Here is a 14,447-nt window from a genome sequence, read left to right as displayed (position 1 = left end):
GCTTCCCCGACCCCTGGCTCTAGTCGATTATCCCCGGGGTGTCATTGGAACAGCAGGGAAGCGCATTCCTTCACCTTACATGATGGGGTCTCGCAGTTACATTTTACAGTCTTTGCAATTGATAGTGAAATAATGATGTGAGGTTGGAGATTCTATCATTTGACGTAGGGGATTTTGCAAGTCCCTCTCTTGACGTGAGCGTCCTCACGTCACACAAGGACGACAATCAAAATAAGTAAATACAATGAATGTATGTAAACACAATGTATTATAACGGAATATTCTAACAGAAGGGACAAGGGTCAGTGAGGAACAAACCGTTAAAAGTTATCTTTTGAGATTTTTACAGTCTGTCAATGTGTCTCTATGTTAGTTTACTGGACAGTATCTTCACCTGTCATGCGGAAAACCAGCGTTCGATTCCCCGACGGGGAGGAAACACTCTTTTTTTGATTTATTACCTTTTGTGTATTTCATTTTAACTCTTGTAACAGAAGGTTTCATGCTAACGCACTAAGCTAAGGGACACAACAGGGTTGCTAGAAAGCTGCAAGCTAAAGAGTGAAGCTCGACTGTGGTAGAAATAAAGCCATATATCTGGAGCACCTCGGAGCCAATCAGCTGTCGTAGCAAAGTCTCGCCACTAGATGGCGCCAGATGATTGGCTAGACTCACCTGCGTCTGGAATCAGGCGATGAGCAGCTGCTCGCTGATTGGCTGGATCTGGTCACCTGATCGCACATCTATATGTCCATCTCCTGAGTCCAGTGGACAGTAAACATCTAGTAAACATCTTAATATCCACAGGTGAGTGATTTCCTGCACTGTTTATTTACATTTTAGTTTGTTTTGTTTAGTTAGTGTCTGTGAGATCTCTATTTGTATGAACACTGTTCAAAACTGTGCGGTCCAGTTTTACACACTAGGTTTTTAATTCCTCCTCCTGCATTGCTTGTCATGAAAGTATTTTGTGAATAAATGTGATGTTTTGGTATTTAAACACTGACTTTGAGTCTTTGAACTTCTGCTGATCATGATGATTTGGAAAGACTTGCACGAGAGCAAGCAGAGCTGGCAAGTAAACACAAATGGACAGACATGAAAAAACCTCAGCCTGCAGACCAGCTGATTGTCAAAACCTGGAACGCGCTTCCCGTCACGTACAAAACACCGCAGCGTGTGAGTCTTGCCGTATTGACCGTGTTTGGATCTACATATGCATGCGAGCGGTCGTTCTCACACCTAAAACACATCAAAACCAACCTGCGGTCACGCTTAACAGACGGAAGCCTAAACGTCTGCATGAAGCTGAACCTCACCACCATCAACCAGACTGCAAAGACATTAGCAAAACCCTGCACCCACCAGAAGTCGCTTTAATAGTAAGAACTACTTTTCTTATTAATAAATGCCTTTTCATTTATTTTGAACAACATGTTTTGACAGTCTTATTATAAAACATACATTGTTGGTCTTCTTCCATTTAGATCAGAAGTTGCTGACCTGAAGTTTTTGGACGTGTGGGTAAATAAGCAGAGCTGGCAAGTAAACACAAATGGACAGAAAAAAACTTCAGCCTGCAGACCAGCTGCTTGTTATAATATTGACAATGGACGGTCGTTCTCGCACCTAGAAAACATGAAGGCGAACCTGCGGTCACGTTTAGTAGCGTTATAATTAAGAAGCACTTTTCTTGTTATTAAGTTACTTTGTTATAGCAAAGTATGTTGTTCAAAATAAATTCAGTCTTATTGTACTCTAAAATTGTTGGTCTTTCTCTTCCATTTAGCTGTTTTCGGTAGAAAAATATACATACGGCTCTCTTAGGATCAGATTTTAAAATATGTGGTTTTTTTGTCTCTCAGTCAAAAAGATTCCCGACCCTGTCCGAGATGATTGGACAACAACAGCTAGTGTCATCAGCTCCGCCCTACCCTTCACCGAGTGTCCAGGATGTGCAGCCTCAAGTCCGACAACACGACCACAAGGTCGATCGAAGAACCGTGGCCTCAGGTGTCTTGGTTCCAAGTGCACATATGGACACCTTTCTGCCTGACCATGGTGTTAGTTGTGGAAGATCCTTGATGAGCACAGAAGTCAGGATGAGCTTGGAGCTGTAATTCCACTGGTGTCCAGCAGAGGTGAGAAAACACCCCAGAGCTGGAGATGAAGCTAGAAGATTGTCTGAAACGCCTGGTTCTCCTTCCTGCTGCAAACTCGACTCACCTGCTCCTGGAATGAGGAGACGAGCAGCTGCTTGGTGATTGGCTGGATGTGGTCACATGATCGCACACCTGTGCCCAGTGGACTGGGAAGCCTGAGAGGAAAAGTCTTAATATCTTCAGGTGAGTGCTCCTCTTCTTCTGACTTGTGGAGGAAACAGGGTCGGATGATCCAAAGTGGTACCAAAAAAATGCCAACTTCTCCTGGTTACAGTTTAAAATGTTTCTGCCCGGTTTCGAACCGGGGACCTTTCGCGTGTTAGGCGAACGTGATAACCACTACACTACAGAAACCTGCAGAGGTCTTGTCCACATCTGATTTCTTAATTCAGAAGCAAATGGAGAATCATGGTCAGCTGGACTTGTCAGACAGCAGAGTGGACAGAATCTCTGCCTGTTACGTGAAAGAGCAGAGCTACAAGGGCTGCATTGAGCCCTTTTTGTCCAGAAAAGACAGGAACTTAGGGTTACTTATAAGAGCAGAGGTAGGAGAATGTTGTGTCCGTTTTTGCGGCCTCCACCACGGGACCGGACTTTGTTGTCCCGCTGTGTTCAGATGTGATCCAAGAAAAACATCAGCGCTGTCAGGAACTGTTTAAGCGATGAGTGGTTTATTAGAGGTCAAGAAATACTCTTACGAGAATTCCCGGGCCGAAATGAATGTCACCCCGAGGGGATCGTTCACCCTCTCTAGACGTCCGCTGAGGTGCGTCCAGTCGGATGTGCAGATGAGGAGATTTCAGCCCCAACCTCAGGGAGTGGCCGTGATTTATACCACTATCTGGATGGTCAAGGTTTCTTCCTAATATGGAGTTGTTTTTCACAGCCTTTAGAAGAGGTCAACTAGGCACCAGGCTGTGTCATGAACTGGGCCTCCAGGCCTTCTGGGATTCGTCATTGGTAGTGCATTGGGGGTGTTAGTGGAAAAATACAAAGTTGGGTGCACTTTTGCCATCACGTGATGCGTTCCCGCGCGAACTTTAACAGTTGGTAGACTACATCTTGTGTAGACGAGGTGACCTGAAAGGGATCAGTGACTCCAACATAGTTGTTGGTCGGAGCGTAAGCAGGCAGCATAGGATGGTGGTTTGTAGGATGACTCTGGTGACAAGGAAGATGAAGAGGACAAAGGCAGAGCAGAGGACAAAGTGGTGGAAGCTGAAAAGGGAGGAGTTGAGAAAGGCTCTGGGTGGTCAGGGAGAGCTTCTAGATGATTGGACAACAACAGCTAGTGTTATCACATATGGACACCTTTCTGTCACAATGCGGACTCTGTACCAGTCTGTCGTGGTGAAGAGGGAGCTGAGCCAAAAGGCGAAGCTCTCAATTTACTGGTCCATCTACATTCCCACCCTCACCTGTGGTCACGAGCTGTGGGTGGTGACCTAAAGAACGAGATGAAAGAAGCGGACGAAGGGACTTTCCTCCGCAGGGTGGCCAGACTCTCCCTTAGAGACGGGGTGAGAAGTTGGGTCATCTGGGAGGAGCTCGAAGTAGAGGAGAGGAGTCAGATGCGGGGACTCCTGGACACCTCGCAGGGGAGGTTTTCCAGGCATGTCCATCTTGGGGAAGAGCCAGGACACACTGGAGAGACCATGTCTCCAGGCTGGCCTGGGAACGTCTTGGGGTCCCCAAAAGGAGCTGGACCATATGGCGGGGGAGAGGGAGGTCTTGGCCTCACTGCTCCGGCTGCTGCCCCGCCACCTGATTCCGGCTACACGAGGGAAGATGGATGGATGTTAATAATAATCCATTGATGGGCTGAAGTAGGAAGTAAGTGACACATTAGTCACTTGTTCAGTGAGTTTGAAATGCTCTTTATTTTAAAATAGTGAGGGCAGGATAAGCGTAGATGATGGATGGGTTGTAGGAAGGAGCAACAAAGAAAGCAGTTGAATGGGTGGATTCCCGTTCTTCTTCTGGCCTGCCGGAGAGTCGGTGAGCAAGGCAGCGAATCCACGGCTGCTCCCCGGACGCTGCTCGGAGGACCCGCCTACTGCTCGCAGGTTTCATGCAGGGGATTAACAATGTCCTGCAAGAGCTTCATGGAAGTGTCAAAAGTAAAAGATCTTACAGTTTTAGACAAAGTCCCTGGTTGTGACAAACCCTCCATGGCCCGACAGACTTTGGCCTTTATCGCACAGCAGCGGCGCACTTATGACACGAGGGGGAAGGTCTGCGTTCTAAAAGCTGTTGGCGTTACCATAGCAACCACCATAGAAAGCAGGCTCTCGGCAACAGAGGGGGTCCTGGGAGAATCTCCAGGACTCACCCTGGAGAATTGATAACACTGTACTCCACCTAATCCTCATCCCTTTCCTTCTCTTCATCCTCACCGCTCAGGCCGAGGCCTTTGGTTCGAAGGACGATGGAGTAGACGGGTTCTTCATGGCTTTCCTTGAAGGTCACAGTGGAGTATGCAAGGTTACCGTCCGGCCCTGCTGCCGTTGCTCCTGCTCCGGCCGAGGAGTTCTGGTACAGGTGTTCCTGAGGAGACGGAGGGGCTTCAGTCTGCTGGTCAAGGAGGTTTGAGGAAGATCTGGTTCCTCACCTCTGCGTCCCCGTCCGGTTCCACTCGATGCCCAGACGGTTGTTTGGAGAACATCTTTTTTCTGGGAGGCAGGAAAGACCAGATCTTGAGTACTCATGTTAAATTCAAGGGAAAGTCTTTGGGTGTCAACCTTGAGGCACTTACCTGAGAAACAGGGTGACCAGGAGCAAAACCAGGACCAGAAAGAAAAGAGCAGCGATTGATCCGCCTGCCACCGCGTCCATTGAATCTGGGAAATGGAGAGACACCGAAAGGACATTTCGGATCACTGACAACTGGACTGTTCCTCCCGAACTCTTCACAGACAAAGATGAAGAGAGACGACGTCAAACAGCCACGACTTACTGGCCTTGACAAGGAGATGTACGGTAGCCTGGTGGCGCCCTCTTGTGTTCTCCACCTGACAGCTGTAGTTCCCACTGTTTTCAACTCGAACCTCAGTGATGGTGAGGAGCCGTCCGTCGGCTTGAAGAGAAACGTTGTTCTCCTTCTGCCAGACGTACGTGGCTTCTGGGTTTGCATCACTGTTGCAGCTCAGGTTGACTGAGCTGCCCTCCATCACGGTGTTCGCCGGGCTTATCGACACCACGGGGAGCCTTGGAGCGTCTGGGAGAGAACGTTTGTCAAAGAAGGTTATTCCATATTGCCGAGCAGGAACGAGTTCTGCACGAGGAGCGTCCCATCTGCCGAACCCTCCGGATTGCTGACCAACGTAAAGCAGGCATGTGAAGTATGTGGGCGGTGATGTTTGAAGACGTGCCTGTTTACCCACATGACCTGAGCGGCAACAAGCCCAGCAACAAGTTTACGAGGGACAGACTTTAATGGATGTAGTTTTGTCAAATAACCTCTGTGACTCACATTTCACATCGATGTGGACGGCCTCAGACGACTTCGACCCCGGCACATTTTCAACGGTGCAGTAATACTTCCCGGAGTCTGAGCTCCGAACTGGACTGAGGAGGAGTTGTCTTTCTGTGCCCACCGTGGTGTTTTCCCTTCCAATCTTGTACCAGAGGTACTTCACTGTCTCCCCCAGAGCGCTAAGGCAGGTCAGAGACACTGAGCTGCCCTCCAGGATGTCAGCAGCACTGAACGACACCCGGGGGACATCCAGAGCATCTGGGGGTGAAGATGTGGAAACAAAAGACATGCAGTTACAAGTCAGCATGTTTAACTTTCCCCTGCAAGTGGACGGCAGGATGACGGCTTCAGGCTGGACTCTTCAGGTTGTTTGGTTTTCCAATAAGAATGAAGGAAAACTCACACAGCGGCGGAGATGGGTGCTGAAGATGTCCTTCCAAAGCACAGGAGACAAACTCTGCGGGACTCAGCAAGAGCTTGAGGTGATCCTTCTTCTGGGAGGGGATCTCACTTCCGTTCAGCATCCAGATGTAGGAAAAACGACCCACTGAGCTGCAGCTGCTGTGACACAACAGCTCCACTTCCACCATGTTCTTATAGTTGTTTGTCCTCCTGACCTGAACCTGCAGAGCTGGATACCAAAGAGAGAGCGGGAATAATGTCATCGTAAAGAAGCAGCCGATGAAGTCTGGAAGCGGTGAAAGTTCTTCAGCACCTGTAACGGTCAGCGTTGTCGCAGGTAACTCGTTCTTCCATCGAACACCTGTCCCCTCAAGTCTGAAGTGATACTCTGCTGAATCGCTCTCGCTCAGGTTGCTGATTCTCAGTGTGGAGCGTCCGTTCCCTGAACCGTCCACCTCAACACGTCCCGTGTAGTTTGCCTTTTTCCTGATGTCTTCAGGCTGTGAGGGAGGCCTCCGATCCTTCCCTTCAGTGCGGAACCAGAACGTGGACGAAACTGTCCCTGGACTGGTGTAGCTGCAGGAGATGTCCACGGCCGAGCCCTTGGGGGCGCAGATGTCTCTGTGGGTGTAGGTCACCATGTTGCACACAGAACCCTTCACACCTGAGAGAGAACATTTCCAAGCAGAGTCACAAAGAGATCAGAATAATAGAAGAGAGATGCTAACAAAGAGGGGACTCACACACTGCAGGGGAGGGATGGCGCTCGTATCCTTGTATGGCACAAGACACACTGTTTGCAGAAGTTTCTTTGGAATAATGATAATAAGATTTTTTTCTTTCTCCTTCAATTTTCCCTGTATTTCTAAACCAGCTATATGCAAGCCTCGTCGTTCCACAGTCGTCGACACATCTCATGTAATAACTGTCTTTTTCGATCCTGAGGCCTGGAGGGACGAAAGACAGGAAAGATATTTCATTCAAATCTAACTTCACACAAAAGGAATATTTTTTTCTTTTTTTGTTTGAAATTTGTGTGTGATGGAAACGTCCAGTCGGAGAAACGTTGCTGCTGGGGTCTTACTCTTGACTTCCAGAGTGACCCCGGGGGATCCGGTGTAATTTTCCAGGTCAGTGATGATTCTGAATGTGTAGGTGGCAGCGTCGCTCTCTCTCAGGTTGGAGATTGTCAGAGTGCACCACTTGTATCCACACTGATTCTTCACCCGGCCTGCGTACTCAGGCTCTGTTGTCAGGTCCACTGGTGGGCCGTCTCTCTGCTCAGTGAACCACAGTGTCCTGTGTAACTTATTCCTGCTATTTGGCAATCTGTCTGAATATGACGGGTAGTTGAAGATGCATCTTATCTCTGCACTGAATCCTGTCAGTGTGCAGAGTCTCATGGATCTGTACTTCACCTCCCACTCAGTGTAGGAAGGAGACACTGCAACATCAAGGGGGGAAACAGGAAGGAAAAACTTTGAACAATTTAACAATGAATACCTTTGCATTTTTATCGCAGGAAGATCATTTTGATCCAGCGTGAGGCTGCGTGACGCTCGTCTGCCGCCTGACTGAGTCCCTTCGGTTCAAACGTGCCGACACGAGACGGGGAAATCGAGCTTTGGGTCGGACCGAGCCGAGATGGTTCGCTATGTTCAAGCCGAAAAACTCTCAAAGGTCTGTTAGAACTGGACCGAACGGAAGATCTTCAAGACGCGAGAAGTGTCTTCAGGAGCATGGGCGAGGAGCACGCTCGGTCAGAAATGACGGCGGCAGAACCTCAGGCTCCAACTGGGACGGGAACGCCGAGTTATCTGAAGAGAGAGGACTCTCGGCGGTTCTCTGGCGACTTTCTACACTTTGGCGATCCTTGAAATCTCCTCAAAAAACAAACGGCGAATGTAGAAATAACAGGACGGTATCCAGATACAAAGGTGCATCTCTGTCGCGATTTCCGTCAGTCGCCGTGTGATGCTTCACGAAATAGAAAGGAGAAGTTCGGTACCTTGGAGGGACAGGAGCAGGACCACGAGTCCACTCAGCGCTTCGGTCGGACTCATCGCCGCTCCGGCAGATGACCCAGAGACACCAGTCTCATATTAGCCTGGAAGAACCTGAGAGAAAGAAGTGTCTTCAGTGTGTGTTTGAGGGTGGGGTGGTGGCAACGCTGCATTTAATTCAACTTCCTTCCTCTTTCCAATGTAAACTCCTTTGAGGAGAATTGAACAAGATAAAAATGTGCGATCTCACACCGGCTGAGAAACAGTCTCAAGAAAACCCTCTGAAAAAGATGAGCGAGGCCTGTCATTTTCATCATCGGTACAATTCAACTATGAGAGACAGAATGCAGAGACATATTTATTGTTACACATTAAAAAAAAGAGGATCACCAGTAAACATGATTCCACCTTTTTTTTTTTTTTTTAACCAAAAACCAACTGTCATAACAGGTTTTTTTTACACCGTTAAGGTTTATTATTGCTATTACATAAATTTGAAGTCATTATCTCTGAATTAATTATATAGAAAGGGAATTAAAAAAAAACAGTCAACAATCTGGAACATTTTTGTCAACAGTTTATTCTTTTATATTTTTTAGGAAGTGAATTATAAAAAAACCCACTTCTCTCATAACACAAGAAAACAACAAAATGTTGCTTGACTTTGTGAACTATTTTCAACATCAACTCTATTTAGCACATGTAGGACAGAATGTGTGAAGGTGAGAATGTTTTTTGCAGATGTATTTCTCACATGTGCAGCACACAGCTTTTGTCTTGCAGTCTTTCTTCCAGGGGCAGAAGTGGCACCTTTTTCTTTTGACCGACCCGGCCGTAGCCTCGGGTGGATCGGGGCAGGTTTCGGCCGCCTGAACGGCTTCCACAATGGCCGCGGAGGCTTCTGTGCGGGGCAGGCGCTCCCTTCTCTCAATGCACGGGGTGACAAGAGCCTTCCCCAACTGCTCAAGGAACATCCTTCTCTTATTTCTCTTCCCTGACATCCAGGTCGGGTTGATCTCCTGCCATATCACAAAGGCGTGACCAGGGGCCAGCGTGCAGTCATCCTTCTGCAACTGTAGGTTCCGGTAACCTCGTCGAGGTCGTCCACGCCTCCTTTATTGCAGTTATAGTCCAGAATGATGGCTGGCTTCCCGTCCTCACCGTCACTGATCTCAGCTGTCTTGTGCGGTGCGCTAAGCAGGACCACCTTCTTGTTCCTTTTTGGAGGATAAGAAACAAGAGCGGTGGCGGGCGTGAAGGCAAACCTCGATGAGAAGACCGCTCTCCCTCTTGTTGCGAGGAGTGCGGGGGGGAGTTCGGGCCGATTCTTCCGAACGGCGCCAACCGTGGTCGTCTTCCTTTTCTTTCCTTTTCAAAACTGCCCTTCCACTCTCTGCATCCCAGAGACTATTTGTTGCCTCGCCACGAGACCTATATACACCTGCTAATATCAAAAGCCCTTTGTAGCCACGCAGGTCAATCTCGTCCGTATTTTTCCAGTTTTCTCCATATTTCCGAAAGCCCTCCAAATTTGTATTCTCCGGGATGATTTTTTCGATGGCTGGTGTGATGAACAGGAGAAAGGTGGATAAGATGTCCTGGACATGGGCGGCTGAATACCTTGTCGGCCCTGGAGTCATCCTGATGATGTTTGGTGCTGCTGTTCTTCCCTGGTTGATGAGGACCATGCAATGTTGCTGTTCTTTGGCAAAAATGTCTCTCTGTCAGCTTGAAGGATTTCTTCTTCTTCATCTGAAGATGCATCATCATCCTCTGGGTTGTATTCCTCCCCATCTTCCTCTTCAAATACATCTTCATCCTCTTGTTCCTCCTGAGCTCCTGAAATGATCTCATCCAGGACGTGTTGGACGGTGAAACGTCTACTCATGGCTTCAGTAAGGAGCCAACTAGGGCTCCGTTGATTCAGGGTACCTTTATATCCTCTATAATGAATTAGTTTTCATCATGTCTGAGATTGTTTTGGTGTTGTCTGGGAGCTTGTGTGATGTGAGAGGTGAGCTGCAGATCAAGAGTGCAGTGCAGGTCAAATGCAAGTTCAATTCATCCATCAATCCAATAAGTTTCTTTGATGCGTGTGTGTGTGTGTGTGTCTATAGGTGTATGTGTGTATATGTGTATTAGAGAGCGTTTGTGTGTGGCCTTTGAACTTTTTCTGGTGTTTAAATGCTTTTATAATTCACGGGTCAAAAATGACCCATAAGACAATCTTTGTACCCTAGTGGTGTACAGCCCACATGGAAACATAAACAAAAAAAAAGTATCACTTTTTCTAATGATGGGGTCCCTTTAGGAAAAGTCATCAAATTTCAAGTTGGAAAAAGATAGGTTAAGGTCCTCTTCTTTCAACAGAGAAAGCGGATTTTCGGCGTTTTGTTCCTCAATTGATCCCTGTCCTTTCCAGCTGGCTGTGTGTCAACGGCACTCAAAGATTCACATCTACTTCAGTCTCTTAAAGGGTTTATTCATTAATGTAAGTAGGCCACTGTTGCCTGTCACACGGAAGGCTGGGAGAAGGCATCTCTTTTACCCAGAGATGTCCCAGAGTTGTCATTTTCCACACATTTTAACTCATGTATAGTTGCTTCTTTGTACCAGAGAACAAAATATTCACACACTGACGCACAACCAGCTGCGGATGTGACGTCAGGACCTCATCAGAAATACATCATATCTCGATCACTAACAAAAATAAAACACAGTAACAAAATTTAATGTGTTTATCCAATCTTTAATCAAACAAACAAGGCTCTTAGGCGAGATGTTCATGTCTGAGGCTAAATTGATTGAAGTGAATTCACGGTGAAGTGACACGCTAATGAGCTAAGCTTGTGGACACAGATGCTACACTTGAACGCCCTAACCTAGCTGATAATAGCGGGCTAAACAGAAGGCTGCATGCTAACGAACTACATCCTAACAAAGGTAGGGGACACAACAGGGTTGACGGGAACCTGCATGCTAATGAGTAAAGCTAGCAGGCACAACAGTATTAAAAATAAAGCCATATACCAGCCACCTAAGCGAGCGGATACTGCGGGCTTCAATAGGAAGAGTCATGCTAACAATTGTGTGTGTGTGACCCAGTTTCTTCTTTGCTGTGTGACCGCTGTTGGTACGAACACACATCCATTTGAATGAAGCTGCTTCTTCCTGTCTTGCTGTTCCCTACTTACTTTCTGTAGTCTAGCGACCATCATATTTGTCCAACTTTACATGCCAGGCTTTGAATTCCTACTTTTGCACTGCCTGACTTGTTCATACCAGAGATATGATATTAAGTTGTGAGAGGATGGTCAGCCTTTGTGAGCAGAACTATGGTTTCATGCCTAGAAAGAGTTCTACAAATGCAGTATTTAATTTCAAAATGTTGGTCTAGAAGGTCAGAGGAAGCTGCACTGTGCCTTTGTGGACCTAGAAAAAGCATCTGACCGGGTGCCGAGAGAGGAACTATGGTACTGTATGAGGAAGTCCAGAGTGACAGAAGTATTTTAAAGTATTTTAGACTGGTGCAGGACATGTATGCTTGCTGTGAGACAGCGGTGAGGTGTGTTGTAGGGGTAACAGAGAAGATCGAGGTGGAGGTGGGGCGACATCAGAAATCCGCTCTGAGCCCCTTCCTGTTTGCAGTGATGGACAGGCGTAGAGATGAGGTTACACAGGAATGATGCTTGCAGATGACATGGTGATCTGTTGAGACAGCAGGGAACCGGTGGAGGACAATCGACAGGGGGAGGTATGCTCTGGAAAGGACAGGAATGAAGGTTAGCTGTTGCAAGACAGAATACATTTTACACTACTGGCACCTGAAAAAGGTATGGCAGATATCATAGAAGGTACTTTGAATGAAAAGACTTCTAGGAGGCAACACAAAAACCCTTCTCGGGTATGTATTATGATCGCGCTGGAGAAAACACGGTAAGGTACTCCAGACCGGGATTTAAACACTACATGTTTCCGCTCGGTTTCAAACCGGGATTTCGCATGTGAGGCGAACGTGATAACCACTACACTACGGAAACTTGTATACATCACCCAAAATAAAAATAAAAATCATAATAAAGCAATGTGGATATGCCGATTGCCGTACACAATAGCAGTTAAAGTAACGCACACCACTTTGAAACGCAATGCAAACATGGATTTTTCTTTTGGGGGCTTTAAAAGGCAAAGTTTCAATTAGATCACCCACCGTTCATGAAACCATCAATATATGAAGAGAGACTGAAGTCGTAAATCCACTTTTTCCATTGCTGTCAAACATTCTATTTACAGATATCTCACACACAGTTGGATCTATTCACTTGTTTACAAATTCCAATTGCAATTCCTCGTTAATATAATGGACAGTATCTCCGCCTGTCGCGCGGAAGACTGGAGTTCGATTCCCCGACGGGGAGGTAACGCTCTTTATTTCAAGAATGTCTCTTCTTTATTCATGAATTTTAACTCAAGTATTTTGTATCAGAGAACAAACATCCAACAAAAGCAGATAAAGCGGCACAAAGGTGGACGCCACACACTCTCGGACTCCTGGCTGCGGATGTGACGTCGAGGGCTCACCGGAAATACGTCATATCTCGCTCACGAACAAAAATAAAATACATTTTAAAATGTTAATGTGTTTATCAAAAAAATAACCAAACATGTGTGAGGCTAAATGACAATAGTGAGTTGACGGTGGAACCACAAACGACAATAATGACAGTTTACGGATTTAATGATGTTTCTTCTTTACAATCTATTTTTCTTGTTCTTGCCTGTTCCGACGGGCAAAGCCGTTGTCTGCCGTCTGGAGCACCTCGGAGCCAATCAGGTGTCATCTCAAAGTCTCGCCACTAGATGGCGCCAGGCGATTGGCTGGACTCACCCGCATCTGGAACGAGGAGACGAGCAGCTGCTCGCTGATTGGCTGGGCCGGGTCACACGATCGCACACCTGTGTCCATCTTGTCATTAGTCCAGTGAACAGTATCGACACTTTCGCAGAAAACCGGGGGTCGATTCATAAACAGGGAGGAAACATCTTAATATACACAGGTGAGGGATTTACTGCCATTTTTATTTACATTTAAGTTTGTTTAATTGTGTGTGTGACCCCTGTTTCCTCTTTTCTGTGTGAACTCTACTTGTACGAACACACATCCAGTTGAATGAAGCTGCTTCTTCCTTTTCTTGCTGTTTTTCTCTGAGGAGTTCATAGGTCGATGATGAACGTTGACTCGAGATAAGACGAATTCTCCTCTCAGTTTGTGGGGACACTTTACTATCACTTGTGTGATGGACTGGTAACCAGTTAGTTATTTAGTTAGTTGTCAGTAAGGAACGGGAGAGGCGGGAGGAGGTTCTAACCACTGACAGGAAATGTACCCCCCAAAAAAAACAAAAACAAAAGGAAAATAAAATAACACAGGTTGATATTTTGTCCGTTTTTGTGGCTCCTGCCACGGGACCGGACTTTGTTGTCCCGGTGTGTTCAGATTATCATTCAGGGAAAAACGTCACAACGGCCAGGAACTAATCAAGCAAGAATGGTTTATTCAAAGTCAGGAAAATACACTTAGGAGATATCCCGGGCCAGAATGAATGTCACCCCGCGAGGATCGTTCGGCTCCTCCAGACACCCGCTGAGACCCGTCCAGTCGAATGTGTAGATGAAGAAGTTCTGGCCCCGATCCAAAGGATCAGGCTCATTTTATACCTTTTGGCCAAAAGGCTCGGAGGAAGTCCTGACAATGGCTTCCCCGACCCCCCCGGTTTTACGCTCTCTAGGAGTGCGGCCATCTGGGCTGCGGGGCCTCGTAAACTGCGCTTCGATCAAAGCCGCTGATCGGAGGAAGTCCTGGCAAACTTCTCCTGACCCCTGGTTTACGCTCTCTAGGAATATGAGCACCTGGGTTGTGTAAAACCGTGCTTTGATCGAAGTCGCGGCTCGGAAGAAGTCCTGATAATGACTTCCTCCGACCCCTGGCTCTAGTCGATTATCCCCGGGGTGTCATTGGAACAGCAGGGAAACGCATTCCTTCACCTTACATGATGGGGTCTCGCAGTTACATTTTACAGTCTTTGCAATTGATAGTGAAATAATGATGTGAGGTTGGAGATTCTATCATTTGACGTAGGAGATTTTGCAAGTCCCTCTCTTGACGTGAGCGTCCTCACGTCACACAAGGACTACAATCAAAATAAGTAAATACAATGAATGTGTGTAAACACAATGTATTATAACAGAATATTCTAACAGAAGAGACAAGGGTCAGTGAGGAACAAACCGTTAAAAGTTATCTTTTGAGATTTTTACAGTCTGTCAATGTGTCTCTATGTTAGTTTACTGGACAGTATATTCACCTGTCATGCGGAAAAATACGGCGTTCGATTTCCCGACGGG

The 14,447-nt window shown here is 46.9% G+C and overlaps 1 non-coding gene across 1 annotated transcript; it reads right to left on the bottom strand.

The window, feature by feature from the left end:
• Positions 1–2,443: 2,443 nt before the first annotated feature.
• trnav-aac (transfer RNA valine (anticodon AAC)) lies at positions 2,444–2,516 on the bottom strand. The gene has a single exon. It is a non-coding gene; the product is annotated as a tRNA-Val (tRNA).
• Positions 2,517–14,447: the final 11,931 nt, after the last annotated feature.

Source organism: Fistularia commersonii, chromosome 12, assembly GCF_037954325.1.
Source record: "Fistularia commersonii isolate RoL2024-O1a breed Wild chromosome 12, RoL_Fcom_v1.0, whole genome shotgun sequence".
Classification (NCBI taxonomy): Eukaryota; Metazoa; Chordata; class Actinopteri; order Syngnathiformes; family Fistulariidae; genus Fistularia; species Fistularia commersonii.
The sequence above is the reverse complement of the archived record's forward strand: the minus strand, read 5'-3'. Positions and strand labels throughout refer to the sequence as shown.